Source organism: Sinohyriopsis cumingii, chromosome 1 (genome assembly GCF_028554795.1).
Source record: "Sinohyriopsis cumingii isolate HCF-2022 chromosome 1, ASM2855479v2, whole genome shotgun sequence".
Taxonomy (NCBI): Eukaryota; Metazoa; Mollusca; class Bivalvia; order Unionida; family Unionidae; genus Sinohyriopsis; species Sinohyriopsis cumingii.
The window spans coordinates 150,468,819-150,489,349 of record NC_142961.1 but is presented as its reverse complement, the minus strand read 5'-3'; positions in this window follow the sequence as shown (position 1 = coordinate 150,489,349).

Genomic DNA, 20,531 nt, shown 5'->3' with positions numbered 1-20,531 from the left:
TATTTCACAGAATAACAAATGCTGTGCCAAAAGAGTATCTTGTAAAAAAAATTGTGAATTAGGATTGGTAGGCTTTATTGGTGAAAATAGCTCTTGTAAACAATTGTACAAAGTAAATTGTTGAAAGTTTAAGTCATTTAAAAATTGGCATGTCAATTCGTCAGATTTAGTTTGTCTTGCCTTATCTAGTTGTGGGGTGGTTTGGGGATAATACATTCTTGTTCCAGATTTGCTCCTGACTTGTAATCAACATCTGTGAGTATCATCATTAATGTAGCACATCCACATGGTCCCCACTTCCTCTCCCTCAGCCTTCCAACTTGCCCAGAGCGTATGATTGCCAGCGTGACATGATCCTCTTGTGATCCTAGGTCTGTTTCTCTGTACGAGTAAAGCTGATGTGAAGATTGTAGGAAACAAGGGTTGGAAAGGACATAATTTGCGGGAATCAAAGATCCTCTCGGTTGGATTGGTACGAGCTTGATGTTTTCTTCTTCATATTGTGGATATACAAAAGGGAAATGTTTTGGATGCAAAAAAAATATTAAAATAGCTTAATTCCATTTATTAGAACAAAAAAAATACGTTTGCAAGAGAGCATTAACAAGATTGAATTGGTACCATATCTATATGGTTTATGAGAATTACTTTTGATGATATTAAGGAAACAAAAATGTAGCCATTTCATTTTATGAAATAGATGGGCATTGATGGTCTTTAAATGTAAAGTTTGTTGTGGGTGGGGGAGGTGTTAATGGAAAGGCAGATTGAATTGTTTTCCAGAACAAGACTACGAATAAAGGATGGTTAAGGGAGTGATTTTGAAAATGGCTGGAGCCTCCACTTCAGAATACATAGCTCGGTGAAAGAAAGAAAATTTCCTTGTTAGGGCAGCACCTCAGTTGCAGCAGGAGAGAAGGTCTGAATGTTTAAAAAGTATTTCTTTGCTTATTGTTGTTTTTGTAAAGAATCCATTGGAAGATTTGTTTTCAAATTAGTGAAATTCTTGGCCGTCACTATTTTCTCGTTCATTCCTCATAATGACTCTTCCTTGATATTAGAAAATGACATGCATATGTCACAGAATAACAAATGCTGTGCCAAAAGAGTATCTTGTAAAAAAAACTTGTGAATTAGGATTGGTAGGCTTTATTGGCGAAAATAGCTCTTGTAACCAATTGTACAAAGTAAATTGTTAAAAGTTCAAGTGATTTCAGTGTTGGCATGTCAATTCGTCAGGTTTAGTCTGTATTGCCATAGCTAGTAGTGGGGTGGTTTGGGGATAATACATTTTTGTTCCAGATTTGCTCCCGACTTGTGATCAACATCTGTGAGTATCATCATTAATGTAGCACATCCACATGGTCCCCCACTTCCTCTCCCTCAGCCTTCCAACTAGGATATGTTACTGATCTGATTCTCAAAGAAGCCTTCCAACTTGCCCAGAGCGTATGATTGCCAGCGTGACATGATCCTCTTGTGATCCTAGGTCTATTTCTCTGCACGAGTAAAGCTGATGTGAAGATTGTAGGAAACGAGGGTTGGAAAGGACATAATTTGCGGGAATCAAAGATCCTCTCTGTTGGATTGGTATGAGCTTGATGTTTTCTTCTTCATATTGTGGATATACAAAAGGGAAAAGTTTTGGATGCAAAAAATATTAAAATAGCTTAATTCCATTCATTACAAAAAAAAAATTATGTTTGCAAAGCAAGAGCATTAACAAGATTAAATTCGTACCATATCTATATGGTTTATGAGAATTACTTTTGATGATATTAAAGAAACACAAATGTAGCCATTTCATTTTATGAAATAGATGGGCATTCATGGTCTTTGAATTAAAGTTTGTTGTGGGTGGGGGAGGTGTTAATGGAAAGGCAGATTGAATTGTTTTCCAGAACAAGACAACGAATAAAGGATGGTTAAGGGAGTGATTTTGAAAATGGCTGGAGCCTCCACTTCAGAATACATAGCTCGGTGAAAGACAGAAAGTTTCCTTGTTAGGGCAGCACCTCAGTTGCAGCAGGAGAGAAGGTCTGAATGTTTAAAAAGTATTTCTTTGCTTCTTGTTGTCTTTGTAAAGAATCCATTGAAGATTTGTTTTCTCATTAGTGAAATTCTCTTCCGTAATCATTTTTTTTCTCTTTCATTCCTCATAATGACTCTTACTTGAAACTACAAAATGACGCACATATTTCACAGAATAACAAATGCTGTGCCAAAAGAGTATCTTGTAAAAAAAATTGTGAATTAGGATTGGTAGGCTTTATTGGTGAAAATAGCTCATGTAAACAATTGTACAAAGTAAATTGTTGAAAGTTTAAGTCATTTCAAAATTGGCATGTCAATTTGTCAGATTTAGTCTGTCTTGCCATAGCTTGTTGTGGGGTGGTTTGGGGATAATACATTCTTGTTCCAGATTTGCTCCTGACTTGTAATCAACATCTGTGAGTATCATCATTAATGTAGCACATCCACATGGTCCCCACTTCCTCTCCCTCATCCTTCCAACTTGCCCAGAGCGTATGATTGCCAGCGTGACATGATCCTCTTGTGATCCTAGGTCTGTTTCTCTGTACGAGTAAAGCTGATGTGAAGATTGTAGGAAACAAGGGTTGGAAAGGACATAATTTGCGGGAATCAAAGATCCTCTCGGTTGGATTGGTACGAGCTTGATGTTTTCTTCTTCATATTGTGGATATACAAAAGGGAAATGTTTTGGATGCAAAAAAAATATTAAAATAGCTTAATTCCATTTATTAGAACAAAAAAAATACGTTTGCAAGAGAGCATTAAGAAGATTGAATTGGTACCATATCTATATGGTTTATGAGAATTACTTTTGATGATATTAAGGAAACAAAAATGTAGCCGTTTAATTTTATGAAATAGATGGGCATTCATGGTCTTTAAATGTAAAGTTTGTTGTGGGTGGGGGAGGTGTTAATGGAAAGGCAGATTGAATTGTTTTCCAGAACAAGACTACGAGAAAAGGATGGTTAAGGGAGTGATTTTGAAAATGGCTGGAGCCTCCACTTCAGAATACATAGCTCGGTGAAAGAAAGAAAATTTCCTTGTTAGGGCAGCACCTCAGTTGCAGCAGGAGAGAAGGTCTGAATGTTTAAAAAGTATTTCTTTGCTTATTGTTGTCTTTGTAAAGAATCCATTGGAAGATTTGTTTTCAAATTAGTGAAATTCTTGGCCGTCACTATTTTCTCGTTCATTCCTCATAATGACTCTTCCTTGATATTAGAAAATGACATGCATATTTCACAGAATAACAAATGCTGTGCCAAAAGAGTATCTTGTAAAAAAAACTTGTGAATTAGGATTGGTAGGCTTTATTGGCGAAAATAGCTCTTGTAACCAATTGTACAAAGTAAATTGTTAAAAGTTCAAGTGATTTCAGTGTTGGCATGTCAATTCGTCAGGTTTAGTCTGTATTGCCATAGCTAGTAGTGGGGTGGTTTGGGGATAATACATTTTTGTTCCAGATTTGCTCCCGACTTGTGATCAACATCTGTGAGTATCATCATTAATGTAGCACATCCACATGGTCCCCCACTTCCTCTCCCTCAGCCTTCCAACTAGGATATGTTACTGATCTGATTCTCAAAGAAGCCTTCCAACTTGCCCAGAGCGTATGATTGCCAGCGTGACATGATCCTCTTGTGATCCTAGGTCTATTTCTCTGCACGAGTAAAGCTGATGTGAAGATTGTAGGAAACGAGGGTTGGAAAGGACATAATTTGCGGGAATCAAAGATCCTCTCTGTTGGATTGGTATGAGCTTGATGTTTTCTTCTTCATATTGTGGATATACAAAAGGGAAAAGTTTTGGATGCAAAAAATATTAAAATAGCTTAATTCCATTCATTACAAAAAAAAATTATGTTTGCAAAGCAAGAGCATTAACAAGATTAAATTCGTACCATATCTATATGGTTTATGAGAATTACTTTTGATGATATTAAAGAAACACAAATGTAGCCATTTCATTTTATGAAATAGATTGGCATTCATGGTCTTTAAATTAAAGTTTGTTGTGGGTGGGGGAGGTGTTAATGGAAAGGCAGATTGAATTGTTTTCCAGAACAAGACAACGAATAAAGGATGGTTAAGGGAGTGATTTTGAAAATGGCTGGAGCCTCCACTTCAGAATACATAGCTCGGTGAAAGACAGAAAGTTTCCTTGTTAGGGCAGCACCTCAGTTGCAGCAGGAGAGAAGGTCTGAATGTTTAAAAAGTATTTCTTTGCTTCTTGTTGTCTTTGTAAAGAATCCATTGGAAGATTTGTTTTCTCATTAGTGAAATTCTCTTCCGTAATCATTTTTTTTCTCTTTCATTCCTCATAATGACTCTTACTTGAAACTACAAAATGACGCACATATTTCACAGAATAACAAATGCTGTGCCAAAAGAGTATCTTGTAAAAAAAATTGTGAATTAGGATTGGTAGGCTTTATTGGTGAAAATAGCTCATGTAAACAATTGTACAAAGTAAATTGTTGAAAGTTTAAGTCATTTAAAAATTGGCATGTCAATTCGTCAGATTTAGTCTGTCTTGCCATAGCTAGTTGTGGGGTGGTTTGGGGATAATACATTCTTGTTCCAGATTTGCTCCTGACTTGTAATCAACATCTGTGAGTATCATCATTAATGTAGCACATCCACATGGTCCCCACTTCCTCTCCCTCAGCCTTCCAACTTGCCCAGAGCGTATGATTGCCAGCGTGACATGATCCTCTTGTGATCCTAGGTCTGTTTCTCGGTACGAGTAAAGCTGATGTGAAGATTGTAGGAAACAAGGGTTGGAAAGGACATAATTTGCGGGAATCAAAGATCCTCTCGGTTGGATTGGTACGAGCTTGATGTTTTCTTCTTCATATTGTGGATATACAAAAGGGAAATGTTTTGGATGCAAAAAAAATATTAAAATAGCTTAATTCCATTTATTAGAACAAAAAAAATACGTTTGCAAGAGAGCATTAACAAGATTGAATTGGTACCATATCTATATGGTTTATGAGAATTACTTTTGATGATATTAAGGAAACAAAAATGTAGCCATTTCATTTTATGAAATAGATGGGCATTCATGGTCTTTAAATGTAAAGTTTGTTGTGGGTGGGGGAGGTGTTAATGGAAAGGCAGATTGAATTGTTTTCCAGAACAAGACTACGAATAAAGGATGGTTAAGGGAGTGATTTTGAAAATGGCTGGAGCCTCCACTTCAGAATACATAGCTCGGTGAAAGAAAGAAAATTTCCTTGTTAGGGCAGCACCTCAGTTGCAGCAGGAGAGAAGGTCTGAATGTTTAAAAAGTATTTCTTTGCTTATTGTTGTTTTTGTAAAGAATCCATTGGAAGATTTGTTTTCAAATTAGTGAAATTCTTGGCCGTCACTATTTTCTCGTTCATTCCTCATAATGACTCTTCCTTGATATTAGAAAATGACATGCATATTTCACAGAATAACAAATGCTGTGCCAAAAGAGTATCTTGTAAAAAAAACTTGTGAATTAGGATTGGTAGGCTTTATTGGCGAAAATAGCTCTTGTAACCAATTGTACAAAGTAAATTGTTAAAAGTTCAAGTGATTTCAGTGTTGGCATGTCAATTCGTCAGGTTTAGTCTGTATTGCCATAGCTAGTAGTGGGGTGGTTTGGGGATAATACATTTTTGTTCCAGATTTGCTCCCGACTTGTGATCAACATCTGTGAGTATCATCATTAATGTAGCACATCCACATGGTCCCCCACTTCCTCTCCCTCAGCCTTCCAACTAGGATATGTTACTGATCTGATTCTCAAAGAAGCCTTCCAACTTGCCCAGAGCGTATGATTGCCAGCGTGACATGATCCTCTTGTGATCCTAGGTCTATTTCTCTGCACGAGTAAAGCTGATGTGAAGATTGTAGGAAACGAGGGTTGGAAAGGACATAATTTGCGGGAATCAAAGATCCTCTCTGTTGGATTGGTATGAGCTTGATGTTTTCTTCTTCATATTGTGGATATACAAAAGGGAAAAGTTTTGGATGCAAAAAATATTAAAATAGCTTAATTCCATTCATTACAAAAAAAAATTATGTTTGCAAAGCAAGAGCATTAACAAGATTAAATTCGTACCATATCTATATGGTTTTTGAGAATTACTTTTGATGATATTAAAGAAACACAAATGTAGCCATTTCATTTTATGAAATAGATGGGCATTCATGGTCTTTGAATTAAAGTTTGTTGTGGGTGGGGGAGGTGTTAATGGAAAGGCAGATTGAATTGTTTTCCAGAACAAGACAACGAATAAAGGATGGTTAAGGGAGTGATTTTGAAAATGGCTGGAGCCTCCACTTCAGAATACATAGCTCGGTGAAAGACAGAAAGTTTCCTTGTTAGGGCAGCACCTCAGTTGCAGCAGGAGAGAAGGTCTGAATGTTTAAAAAGTATTTCTTTGCTTCTTGTTGTCTTTGTAAAGAATCCATTGAAGATTTGTTTTCTCATTTGTGAAATTCTCTTCCGTAATCATTTTTTTTCTCTTTCATTCCTCATAATGACTCTTACTTGAAACTACAAAATGACGCACATATTTCACAGAATAACAAATGCTGTGCCAAAAGAGTATCTTGTAAAAAAAATTGTGAATTAGGATTGGTAGGCTTTATTGGTGAAAATAGCTCATGTAAACAATTGTACAAAGTAAATTGTTGAAAGTTTAAGTCATTTCAAAATTGGCATGTCAATTTGTCAGATTTAGTCTGTCTTGCCATAGCTAGTTGTGGGGTGGTTTGGGGATAATACATTCTTGTTCCAGATTTGCTCCTGACTTGTAATCAACATCTGTGAGTATCATCATTAATGTAGCACATCCACATGGTCCCCACTTCCTCTCCCTCAGCCTTCCAACTTGCCCAGAGCGTATGATTGCCAGCGTGACATGATCCTCTTGTGATCCTAGGTCTGTTTCTCTGTACGAGTAAAGCTGATGTGAAGATTGTAGGAAACAAGGGTTGGAAAGGACATAATTTGCGGGAATCAAAGATCCTCTCGGTTGGATTGGTACGAGCTTGATGTTTTCTTCTTCATATTGTGGATATACAAAAGGGAAATGTTTTGGATGCAAAAAAAATATTAAAATAGCTTAATTCCATTTATTAGAACAAAAAAAATACGTTTGCAAGAGAGCATTAAGAAGATTGAATTGGTACCATATCTATATGGTTTATGAGAATTACTTTTGATGATATTAAGGAAACAAAAATGTAGCCGTTTAATTTTATGAAATAGATGGGCATTCATGGTCTTTAAATGTAAAGTTTGTTGTGGGTGGGGGAGGTGTTAATGGAAAGGCAGATTGAATTGTTTTCCAGAACAAGACTACGAAAAAAGGATGGTTAAGGGAGTGATTTTGAAAATGGCTGGAGCCTCCACTTCAGAATACATAGCTCGGTGAAAGAAAGAAAATTTCCTTGTTAGGGCAGCACCTCAGTTGCAGCAGGAGAGAAGGTCTGAATGTTTAAAAAGTATTTCTTTGCTTATTGTTGTCTTTGTAAATAATCCATTGGAAGATTTGTTTTCAAATTAGTGAAATTCTTGGCCGTCACTATTTTCTCGTTCATTCCTCATAATGACTCTTCCTTGATATTACAAAATGACATGCATATTTCACAGAATAACAAATGCTGTGCCAAAAGAGTATCTTGTAAAAAAAACTTGTGAATTAGGATTGGTAGGCTTTATTGGCGAAAATAGCTCTTGTAACCAATTGTACAAAGTAAATTGTTTAAAGTTCAAGTGATTTCAGTGTTGGCATGTCAATTCGTCAGGTTTAGTCTGTATTGCCATAGCTAGTAGTGGGGTGGTTTGGGGATAATACATTTTTGTTCCAGATTTGCTCCCGACTTGTGATCAACATCTGTGAGTATCATCATTAATGTAGCACATCCACATGGTCCCCCACTTCCTCTCCCTCAGCCTTCCAACTAGGATATGTTACTGATCTGATTCTAAAAGAAGCCTTCCAACTTGCCCAGAGCGTATGATTGCCAGCGTGACATGATCCTCTTGTGATCCTAGGTCTATTTCTCTGCCCGAGTAAAGCTGATGTGAAGATTGTAGGAAACGATGGTTGGAAAGGACATAATTTGCGGGAATCAAAGATCCTCTCTGTTGGATTGGTATCAGCTTGATGTTTTCTTCTTCATATTGTGGATATACAAAAGGGAAAAGTTTTGGATGCAAAAAATATTAAAATAGCTTAATTCCATTCATTACAAAAAAAAATTATGTTTGCAAAGCAAGAGCATTAACAAGATTAAATTCGTACCATATCTATATGGTTTATGAGAATTACTTTTGATGATATTAAAGAGACACAAATGTAGCCATTTCATTTTATGAAATAGATGGGCATTCATGGTCTTTAAATTAAAGTTTGTTGTGGGTGGGGGAGGTGTTAATGGAAAGGCAGATTGAATTGTTTTCCAGAACAAGACAACGAATAAAGGATGGTTAAGGGAGTGATTTTGAAAATGGCTGGAGCCTCCACTTCAGAATACATAGCTCGGTGAAAGACAGAAAGTTTCCTTGTTAGGGCAGCACCTCAGTTGCAGCAGGAGAGAAGGTCTGAATGTTTAAAAAGTTTTTCTTTGCTTCTTGTTGTTTTTGTAAAGAAGCCATTGGAAGATTTGTTTTCTCATTAGTGAAATTCTCAGCCGTAATCATTTTTTTTCTCTTTCATTCCTCATAATGACTCTTACTTGAAACTACAAAATGACGCACATATTTCACAGAATAACAAATGCTGTGCCAAAAGAGTATCTTGTAAAAAAAATTGTGAATTAGGATTGGTAGGCTTTATTGGTGAAAATAGCTCATGTAAACAATTGTACAAAGTAAATTGTTGAAAGTTTAAGTCATTTCAAAATTGGCATGTCAATTCGTCAGATTTAGTTTGTCTTGCCTTATCTAGTTGTGGGGTGGTTTGGGGATAATACATTCTTGTTCCAGATTTGCTCCTGACTTGTAATCAACATCTGTGAGTATCATCATTAATGTAGCACATCCACATGGTCCCCACTTCCTCTCCCTCAGCCTTCCAACTTGCCCAGAGCGTATGATTGCCAGCGTGACATGATCCTCTTGTGATCATAGGTCTGTTTCTCTGTACGAGTAAAGCTGATGTGAAGATTGTAGGAAACAAGGGTTGGAAAGGACATAATTTGCGGGAATCAAAGATCCTCTCGGTTGGATTGGTACGAGCTTGATGTTTTCTTCTTCATATTGTGGATATACAAAAGGGAAATGTTTTGGATGCAAAAAAAATATTAAAATAGCTTAATTCCATTTATTAGAACAAAAAAAATACGTTTGCAAGAGAGCATTAACAAGATTGAATTGGTACCATATCTATATGGTTTATGAGAATTACTTTTGATGATATTAAGGAAACAAAAATGTAGCCATTTCATTTTATGAAATAGATGGGCATTGATGGTCTTTAAATGTAAAGTTTGTTGTGGGTGGGGGAGGTGTTAATGGAAAGGCAGATTGAATTGTTTTCCAGAACAAGACTACGAAAAAAGGATGGTTAAGGGAGTGATTTTGAAAATGGCTGGAGCCTCCACTTCAGAATACATAGCTCGGTGAAAGAAAGAAAATTTCCTTGTTAGGGCAGCACCTCAGTTGCAGCAGTAGAGAAGGTCTGAATGTTTAAAAAGTATTTCTTTGCTTATTGTTGTCTTTGTAAAGAATCCATTGGAAGATTTGTTTTCAAATTAGTGAAATTCTTGGCCGTCACTATTTTCTCGTTCATTCCTCATAATGACTCTTCCTTGATATTAGAAAATGACATGCATATTTCACAGAATAACAAATGCTGTGCCAAAAGAGTATCTTGTAAAAAAAACTTGTGAATTAGGATTGGTAGGCTTTATTGGCGAAAATAGCTCTTGTAACCAATTGTACAAAGTAAATTGTTAAAAGTTCAAGTGATTTCAGTGTTGGCATGTCAATTCGTCAGGTTTAGTCTGTATTGCCATAGCTAGTAGTGGGGTGGTTTGGGGATAATACATTTTTGTTCCAGATTTGCTCCCGACTTGTGATCAACATCTGTGAGTATCATCATTAATGTAGCACATCCACATGGTCCCCCACTTCCTCTCCCTCAGCCTTCCAACTAGGATATGTTACTGATCTGATTCTCAAAGAAGCCTTCCAACTTGCCCAGAGCGTATGATTGCCAGCGTGACATGATCCTCTTGTGATCCTAGGTCTATTTCTCTGCACGAGTAAAGCTGATGTCAAGATTGTAGGAAACGAGGGTTGGAAAGGACATAATTTGCGGGAATCAAAGATCCTCTCTGTTGGATTGGTATGAGCTTGATGTTTTCTTCTTCATATTGTGGATATACAAAAGGGAAAAGTTTTGGATGCAAAAAATATTAAAATAGCTTAATTCCATTCATTACAAAAAAAAATTATGTTTGCAAAGCAAGAGCATTAACAAGATTAAATTCGTACCATATCTATATGGTTTTTGAGAATTACTTTTGATGATATTAAAGAAACACAAATGTAGCCATTTCATTTTATGAAATAGATGGGCATTCATGGTCTTTAAATTAAAGTTTGTTGTGGGTGGGGGAGGTGTTAATGGAAAGGCAGATTGAATTGTTTTCCAGAACAAGACAACGAATAAAGGATGGTTAAGGGAGTGATTTTGAAAATGGCTGGAGCCTCCACTTCAGAATACATAGCTCGGTGAAAGACAGAAAGTTTCCTTGTTAGGGCAGCACCTCAGTTGCAGCAGGAGAGAAGGTCTGAATGTTTAAAAAGTATTTCTTTGCTTCTTGTTGTCTTTGTAAAGAATCCATTGAAGATTTGTTTTCTCATTTGTGAAATTCTCTTCCGTAATCATTTTTTTTCTCTTTCATTCCTCATAATGACTCTTACTTGAAACTACAAAATGACGCACATATTTCACAGAATAACAAATGCTGTGCCAAAAGAGTATCTTGTAAAAAAAATTGTGAATTAGGATTGGTAGGCTTTATTGGTGAAAATAGCTCATGTAAACAATTGTACAAAGTAAATTGTTGAAAGTTTAAGTCATTTAAAAATTGGCATGTCAATTTGTCAGATTTAGTCTGTCTTGCCATAGCTAGTTGTGGGGTGGTTTGGGGATAATACATTCTTGTTCCAGATTTGCTCCTGACTTGTAATCAACATCTGTGAGTATCATCATTAATGTAGCACATCCACATGGTCCCCACTTCCTCTCCCTCAGCCTTCCAACTTGCCCAGAGCGTATGATTGCCAGCGTGACATGATCCTCTTGTGATCCTAGGTCTGTTTCTCTGTACGAGTAAAGCTGATGTGAAGATTGTAGGAAACAAGGGTTGGAAAGGACATAATTTGCGGGAATCAAAGATCCTCTCGGTTGGATTGGTACGAGCTTGATGTTTTCTTCTTCATATTGTGGATATACAAAAGGGAAATGTTTTGGATGCAAAAAAAATATTAAAATAGCTTAATTCCATTTATTAGAACAAAAAAAATACGTTTGCAAGAGAGCATTAACAAGATTGAATTGGTACCATATCTATATGGTTTATGAGAATTACTTTTGATGATATTAAGGAAACAAAAATGTAGCCGTTTCATTTTATGAAATAGATGGGCATTCATGGTCTTTAAATGTAAGGTTTGTTGTGGGTGGGGGAGGTGTTAATGGAAAGGCAGATTGAATTGTTTTCCAGAACAAGACTACGAAAAAAGGATGGTTAAGGGAGTGATTTTGAAAATGGCTGGAGCCTCCACTTCAGAATACATAGCTCGGTGAAAGACAGAAAATTTCCTTGTTAGGGCAGCACCTCAGTTGCAGCAGGAGAGAAGGTCTGAATGTTTAAAAAGTATTTCTTTGCTTATTGTTGTTTTTGTAAAGAATCCATTGGAAGATTTGTTTTCAAATTAGTGAAATTCTTGGCCGTCACTATTTTCTCGTTCATTCCTCATAATGACTCTTCCTTGATATTAGAAAATGACATGCATATTTCACAGAATAACAAATGCTGTGCCAAAAGAGTATCTTGTAAAAAAAACTTGTGAATTAGGATTGGTAGGCTTTATTGGCGTAAATAGCTCTTGTAACCAATTGTACAAAGTAAATTGTTAAAAGTTCAAGTGATTTCAGTGTTGGCATGTCAATTCGTCAGGTTTAGTCTGTATTGCCATCGCTAGTAGTGGGGTGGTTTGGGGATAATACATTTTTGTTCCAGATTTGCTCCCGACTTGTGATCAACATCTGTGAGTATCATCATTAATGTAGCACATCCACATGGTCCCCCACTTCCTCTCCCTCAGCCTTCCAACTAGGATATGTTACTGATCTGATTCTCAAAGAAGCCTTCCAACTTGCCCAGACCGTATGATTGCCAGCGTGACATGATCCTCTTGTGATCCTAGGTCTGTTTCTCTGCCCTAGTAAAGCTGATGTGAAGATTGTAGGAAACGAGGGTTGGAAAGGACATAATTTGCGGGAATCAAAGATCCTCTCTGTTGGATTGGTATGAGCTTGATGTTTTCTGCTTCATATTGTGGATATACAAAAGGGAAAAGTTTTGGATGCAAAAAATATTAAAATAGCTTAATTCCATTCATTACAAAAAAAAATTATGTTTGCAAAGCAAGAGCATTAACAAGATTAAATTCGTACCATATCTATATGGTTTATGAGAATTACTTTTGATGATATTAAAGAAACACAAATGTAGCCATTTCATTTTATGAAATAGATTGGCATTCATGGTCTTTAAATTAAAGTTTGTTGTGGGTGGGGGAGGTGTTAATGGAAAGGCAGATTGAATTGTTTTCCAGAACAAGACAACAAATAAAGGATGGTTAAGGGAGTGATTTTGAAAATGGCTGGAGCCTCCACTTCAGAATACATAGCTCGGTGAAAGACAGAAAGTTTCCTTGTTAGGGCAGCACCTCAGTTGCAGCAGGAGAGAAGGTCTGAATGTTTAAAAAGTATTTCTTTGCTTCTTGTTGTCTTTGTAAAGAATCCATTGGAAGATTTGTTTTCTCATTAGTGAAATTCTCAGCCGTAATCATTTTTTTTCTCTTTCATTCCTCATAATGACTCTTACTTGAAACTACAAAATGACGCACATATTTCACAGAATAACAAATGCTGTGCCAAAAGAGTATCTTGTAAAAAAAATTGTGAATTAGGATTGGTAGGCTTTATTGGTGAAAATAGCTCATGTAAACAATTGTACAAAGTAAATTGTTGAAAGTTTGTCATTTAAAAATTGGCATGTCAATTCGTCAGATTTAGTCTGTCTTGCCATAGCTAGTTGTGGGGTGGTTTGGGGATAATACATTCTTGTTCCAGATTTGCTCCTGACTTGTAATCAACATCTGTGAGTATCATCATTAATGTAGCACATCCACATGGTCCCCACTTCCTCTCCCTCAGCCTTCCAACTTGCCCAGAGCGTATGATTGCCAGCGTGACATGATCCTCTTGTGATCCTAGGTCTGTTTCTCGGTACGAGTAAAGCTGATGTGAAGATTGTAGGAAACAAGGGTTGGAAAGGACATAATTTGCGGGAATCAAAGATCCTCTCGGTTGGATTGGTACGAGCTTGATGTTTTCTTCTTCATATTGTGGATATACAAAAGGGAAATGTTTTGGATGCAAAAAAAATATTAAAATAGCTTAATTCCATTTATTAGAACAAAAAAAATACGTTTGCAAGAGAGCATTAACAAGATTGAATTGGTACCATATCTATATGGTTTATGAGAATTACTTTTGATGATATTAAGGAAACAAAAATGTAGCCATTTCATTTTATGAAATAGATGGGCATTGATGGTCTTTAAATGTAAGGTTTGTTGTGGGTGGGGGAGGTGTTAATGGAAAGGCAGATTGAATTGTTTTCCAGAACAAGACTACGAAAAAAGGATGGTTAAGGGAGTGATTTTGAAAATGGCTGGAGCCTCCACTTCAGAATACATAGCTCGGTGAAAGACAGAAAATTTCCTTGTTAGGGCAGCACCTCAGTTGCAGCAGGAGAGAAGGTCTGAATGTTTAAAAAGTATTTCTTTGCTTATTGTTGTTTTTGTAAAGAATCCATTGGAAGATTTGTTTTCAAATTAGTGAAATTCTTGGCCGTCACTATTTTCTCGTTCATTCCTCATAATGACTCTTCCTTGATATTAGAAAATGACATGCATATTTCACAGAATAACAAATGCTGTGCCAAAAGAGTATCTTGTAAAAAAAACTTGTGAATTAGGATTGGTAGGCTTTATTGGCGTAAATAGCTCTTGTAACCAATTGTACAAAGTAAATTGTTAAAAGTTCAAGTGATTTCAGTGTTGGCATGTCAATTCGTCAGGTTTAGTCTGTATTGCCATCGCTAGTAGTGGGGTGGTTTGGTGATAATACATTTTTGTTCCAGATTTGCTCCCGACTTGTGATCAACATCTGTGAGTATCATCATTAATGTAGCACATCCACATGGTCCCCCACTTCCTCTCCCTCAGCCTTCCAACTAGGATATGTTACTGATCTGATTCTCAAAGAAGCCTTCCAACTTGCCCAGACCGTATGATTGCCAGCGTGACATGATCCTCTTGTGATCCTAGGTCTGTTTCTCTGCCCTAGTAAAGCTGATGTGAAGATTGTAGGAAACGAGGGTTGGAAAGGACATAATTTGCGGGAATCAAAGATCCTCTCTGTTGGATTGGTATGAGCTTGATGTTTTCTGCTTCATATTGTGGATATACAAAAGGGAAAAGTTTTGGATGCAAAAAATATTAAAATAGCTTAATTCCATTCATTACAAAAAAAAATTATGTTTGCAAAGCAAGAGCATTAACAAGATTAAATTCGTACCATATCTATATGGTTTATGAGAATTACTTTTGATGATATTAAAGAAACACAAATGTAGCCATTTCATTTTATGAAATAGATTGGCATTCATGGTCTTTAAATTAAAGTTTGTTGTGGGTGGGGGAGGTGTTAATGGAAAGGCAGATTGAATTGTTTTCCAGAACAAGACAACGAATAAAGGATGGTTAAGGGAGTGATTTTGAAAATGGCTGGAGCCTCCACTTCAGAATACATAGCTCGGTGAAAGACAGAAAGTTTCCTTGTTAGGGCAGCACCTCAGTTGCAGCAGGAGAGAAGGTCTGAATGTTTAAAAAGTATTTCTTTGCTTCTTGTTGTCTTTGTAAAGAATCCATTGGAAGATTTGTTTTCTCATTAGTGAAATTCTCTTCCGTAATCATTTTTTTTCTCTTTCATTCCTCATAATGACTCTTACTTGAAACTACAAAATGACGCACATATTTCACAGAATAACAAATGCTGTGCCAAAAGAGTATCTTGTAAAAAAAATTGTGAATTAGGATTGGTAGGCTTTATTGGTGAAAATAGCTCATGTAAACAATTGTACAAAGTAAATTGTTGAAAGTTTAAGTCATTTAAAAATTGGCATGTCAATTCGTCAGATTTAGTCTGTCTTGCCATAGCTAGTTGTGGGGTGGTTTGGGGATAATACATTCTTGTTCCAGATTTGCTCCTGACTTGTAATCAACATCTGTGAGTATCATCATTAATGTAGCACATCCACATGGTCCCCACTTCCTCTCCCTCAGCCTTCCAACTTGCCCAGAGCGTATGATTGCCAGCGTGACATGATCCTCTTGTGATCCTAGGTCTGTTTCTCGGTACGAGTAAAGCTGATGTGAAGATTGTAGGAAACAAGGGTTGGAAAGGACATAATTTGCGGGAATCAAAGATCCTCTCGGTTGGATTGGTACGAGCTTGATGTTTTCTTCTTCATATTGTGGATATACAAAAGGGAAATGTTTTGGATGCAAAAAAAATATTAAAATAGCTTAATTCCATTTATTAGAACAAAAAAAATACGTTTGCAAGAGAGCATTAACAAGATTGAATTGGTACCATATCTATATGGTTTATGAGAATTACTTTTGATGATATTAAGGAAACAAAAATGTAGCCATTTCATTTTATGAAATAGATGGGCATTGATGGTCTTTAAATGTAAAGTTTGTTGTGGGTGGGGGAGGTGTTAATGGAAAGGCAGATTGAATTGTTTTCCAGAACAAGACTACGAAAAAAGGATGGTTAAGGGAGTGATTTTGAAAATGGCTGGAGCCTCCACTTCAGAATACATAGCTCGGTGAAAGACAGAAAATTTCCTTGTTAGGGCAGCACCTCAGTTGCAGCAGGAGAGAAGGTCTGAATGTTTAAAAAGTATTTCTTTGCTTATTGTTGTTTTTGTAAGGAATCCATTGGAAGATTTGTTTTCAAATTAGTGAAATTCTTGGCCGTCACTATTTTCTCGTTCATTCCTCATAATGACTCTTCCTTGATATTAGAAAATGACATGCATATTTCACAGAATAACAAATGCTGTGCCAAAAGAGTATCTTGTAAAAAAAACTTGTGAATTAGGATTGGTAGGCTTTATTGGCGAAAATAGCTCTTGTAACCAATTGTACAAAGTAAATTGTTAAAAGTTCAAGTGATTTCAGTGTTGGCATGTCAATTCGTCAGGTTTAGTCTGTATTGCCATAGCTAGTAGTGGGGTGGTTTGGGGATAATACATTTTTGTTCCAGATTTGCTCCCGACTTGTGATCAACATCTGTGAGTATCATCATTAATGTAGCACATCCACATGGTCCCCCACTTCCTCTCCCTCAGCCTTCCAACTAGGATATGTTACTGATCTGATTCTCAAAGAAGCCTTCCAACTTGCCCAGAGCGTATGATTGCCAGCGTGACCTGATCCTCTTGTGATCCTAGGTCTATTTCTCTGCCCGAGTAAAGCTGATGTCAAGATTGTAGGAAACGAGGGTTGAAAAGGACATAATTTGCGGGAATCAAAGATCCTCTCGGTTGGATTGGTATGAGCTTGATGTTTTCTTCTTCATATTGTGGATATACAAAAGGGAAAAGTTTTGGATGCAAAAAATATTAAAATAGCTTAATTCCATTCATTACAAAAAAAAATTATGTTTGCAAAGCAAGAGCATTAACAAGATTAAATTCGTACCATATCTATATGGTTTATGAGAATTACTTTTGATGATATTAAAGAGACACAAATGTAGCCATTTCATTTTATGAAATAGATGGGCATTCATGGTCTTTAAATTAAAGTTTGTTGTGGGTGGGGGAGGTGTTAATGGAAAGGCAGATTGAATTGTTTTCCAGAACAAGACAACGAATAAAGGATGGTTAAGGGAGTGATTTTGAAAATGGCTGGAGCCTCCACTTCAGAATACATAGCTCGGTGAAAGACAGAAAGTTTCCTTGTTAGGGCAGCACCTCAGTTGCAGCAGGAGAGAAGGTCTGAATGTTTAAAAAGTTTTTCTTTGCTTCTTGTTGTTTTTGTAAAGAAGCCATTGGAAGATTTGTTTTCTCATTAGTGAAATTCTCAGCCGTAATCATTTTTTTTCTCTTTCATTCCTCATAATGACTCTTACTTGAAACTACAAAATGACGCACACATTTCACAGAATAACAAATGCTGTGCCAAAAGAGTATCTTGTAAAAAAAATTGAATTAGGATTGGTAGGCTTTATTGGTGAAAATAGCTCTTGTAACCAATTGTACAAAGTAAATTGTTAAAAGTTTAAGTGATTTCAAAATTGGCATGTCAATTCGTCAGATTTAGTCTGTCTTGCCATAGCTAGTTGTGGGGTGGTTTGGGGATAATACATTCTTGTTCCAGATTTGCTCCTGACTTGTGATCAACATCTGTGAGTATCATCATTAATGTAGCACATCCACATGGTCCCCACTTCCTCTCCCTCAGCCTTCCAACTTGCCCAGAGTGCATGATTGCCAGCGTGACATGATCCTCTTGTGATCCTAGGTCTATTTCTCTGTACGAGTAAAGCGGATGTGAAGATTGTAGGAAACGATGGTTGGAAAGGACATAATTTGAGGGAATCGAAGATCCTCTCGGATTGGTACGAGCTTGATGTTTTCTTCTTCATATTGTGGATATACAAAAGGGAAATGTTTTGGATGTAAAAAAAATATTAAAATAGCTTAATTCCATTCATGACAACAAAAAAATACGTTTGCAAGAGAGCATTAACAAGATTGAATTGGTACCATATCTATATGGTTTATGAGAATTACTTTTGATGATATTAAAGAAACACAAATGTAGCCATTTCATTTTATGAAATAGATGGGCATTCATGGTCTTTAAATGTAAAGTTTTTTGTGGGTGGGGGAGGTGTTAATGGAAAGGCAGATTGAATTGTTTTCCAGAACAAGACTACGAAAAAAGGATGGTTAAGGGAGTGATTTTGAAAATGGCTGGAGCCTCCACTTCAGAATACATAGCTCGGTGAAAGAAAGAAAATTTCCTTGTTAGGGCAGCACCTCAGTTGCAGCAGGAGAGAAGGTCTGAATGTTTAAAAAGTATTTCTTTGCTTATTGTTGTCTTTGTAAAGAATCCATTGGAAGATTTGTTTTCTCATTAGTGAAATTCTCAGCCGTAATCATTTTCTCTTTCATTCCTCATAATGACTCTTCCTTGAAATTACAAAATGATATGCATATTTCACAGAATAACAAATGCTGTGCCAAAAGAGTATCTTGTAAAAAAAAATTGTGATTTGGAATTGGTAGGCTTTATTGGTGAAAATAGCTCTTGTAACCAATTGTACAAAGTAAATTGTTGAAAGTTTAAGTGATTTGAATATTGGCATGTCATTCGTCAGATTTAGTCTGTATTGCCATAGCTAGTTGTGGGGTGGTTTGGGGATAATACATTCTTTTTCCAGATTTGCTCCTGACGTGTGATCAACATCTGTATCATCATTAATATAGCTCATCCACATGGTCCCCACTTCCTCTCCCTCAGCCTTCCAACTTGCCCAGAGCGCATGATTGCCAGCGTGACATGATCCTCTTGTGATCCTAGTTCTATTTCTCTGTAATAGTAAAGCTGATGTGAAGATTGTAGGAAACAAGGGGTGGAAAGGACATAATTTGCGGGAATCAAAGATCCTCTCGGTTGGATTGGTACGAGCTTGATGTTTTCTTCTTCATATTGTGGATATACAAAAGGGAAATGTTTTGGATGCAAAAAAAATATTAAAATAGCTTAATTCCATTTATTAGAACAAAAAAAATACGTTTTCAAGAGAGCATTAACAAGATTGAATTGGTACCATATCTATATGGTTTATGAGAATTACTTTTGATGATATTAAGGAAACACAAATGTAGCCATTTCATTTTATGAAATAGATGGGCATTCATGGTCTTTAAATGTAAAGTTTGTTGTGGGTGCGGGAAGTGTTAATGGAAAGGCAGATTGAATTGTTTTCCAGAACAAGACTACGAAAAAAGGATGGTTAATTTTGAAAATGGCTGGAGCCTCCACTTCAGAATACATAGCTCGGTGAAAGAAAGAAAATTTCCTTGTTAGGGCAGCACCGCAGTTGCAGCAGGAGAGAAGGTCTGAATGTTTAAAAAGTATTTCTTTGCTTATTGTTGTCTTTGTAAAGAATCCATTGGAAGATTTGTTTTCAAATTAGTGAAATTCTTGGCCGTCACTATTTTCTCGTTCATTCCTCATAATGACTCTTCCTTGATAATACAAAATGATATGCATATTTCACAGAATAACAAATGCTGTGCCAAAAGAGTATCTTGTAAAAAAAACTTGTGAATTAGGATTGGTAGGCTTTATTGGCGAAAATAGCTCTTGTAACCAATTGTACAAAGTAAATTGTTAAAAGTTCAAGTGATTTCAGTGTTGGCATGTCAATTCGTCAGGTTTAGTCTGTATTGCCATAGCTAGTAGTGGGGTGGTTTGGGGATAATACATTTTTGTTCCAGATTTGCTCCCGACTTGTGATCAACATCTGTGAGTATCATCATTAATGTAGCACATCCACATGGTCCCCCACTTTCTCTCCCTCAGCCTTCCAACTAGGATATGTTACTGATCTGATTCTCAAAGAAGCCTTCCAACTTGCCCAGAGCGTATGATTGCCAGCGTGACATGATCCTCTTGTGATCCTAGGTCTATTTCTCTGCCCTAGTAAAGCTGATGTGAAGATTGTAGGAAACGAGGGTTGGAAAGGACATAATTTGCGGGAATCAAAGATCCTCTCTGTTGGATTGGTATGAGCTTGATGTTTTCTTCTTCATATTTTGGATATACAAAAGGGAAAAGTTTTGGATGCAAAAAATATTAAAATAGCTTAATTCCATTCATTACAAAAAAAAATTATGTTTGCAAAGCAAGAGCATTAACAAGATTAAATTCGTACCATATCTATATGGTTTATGAGAATTACTTTTGATGATATTAAAGAAACACAAATGTAGCCATTTCATTTTATGAAATAGATGGGCATTCATGGTCTTTAAATTAAAGTTTGTTGTGGGTGGGGGAGGTGTTAATGGAAAGGCAGATTGAATTGTTTTCCAGAACAAGACAACGAATAAAGG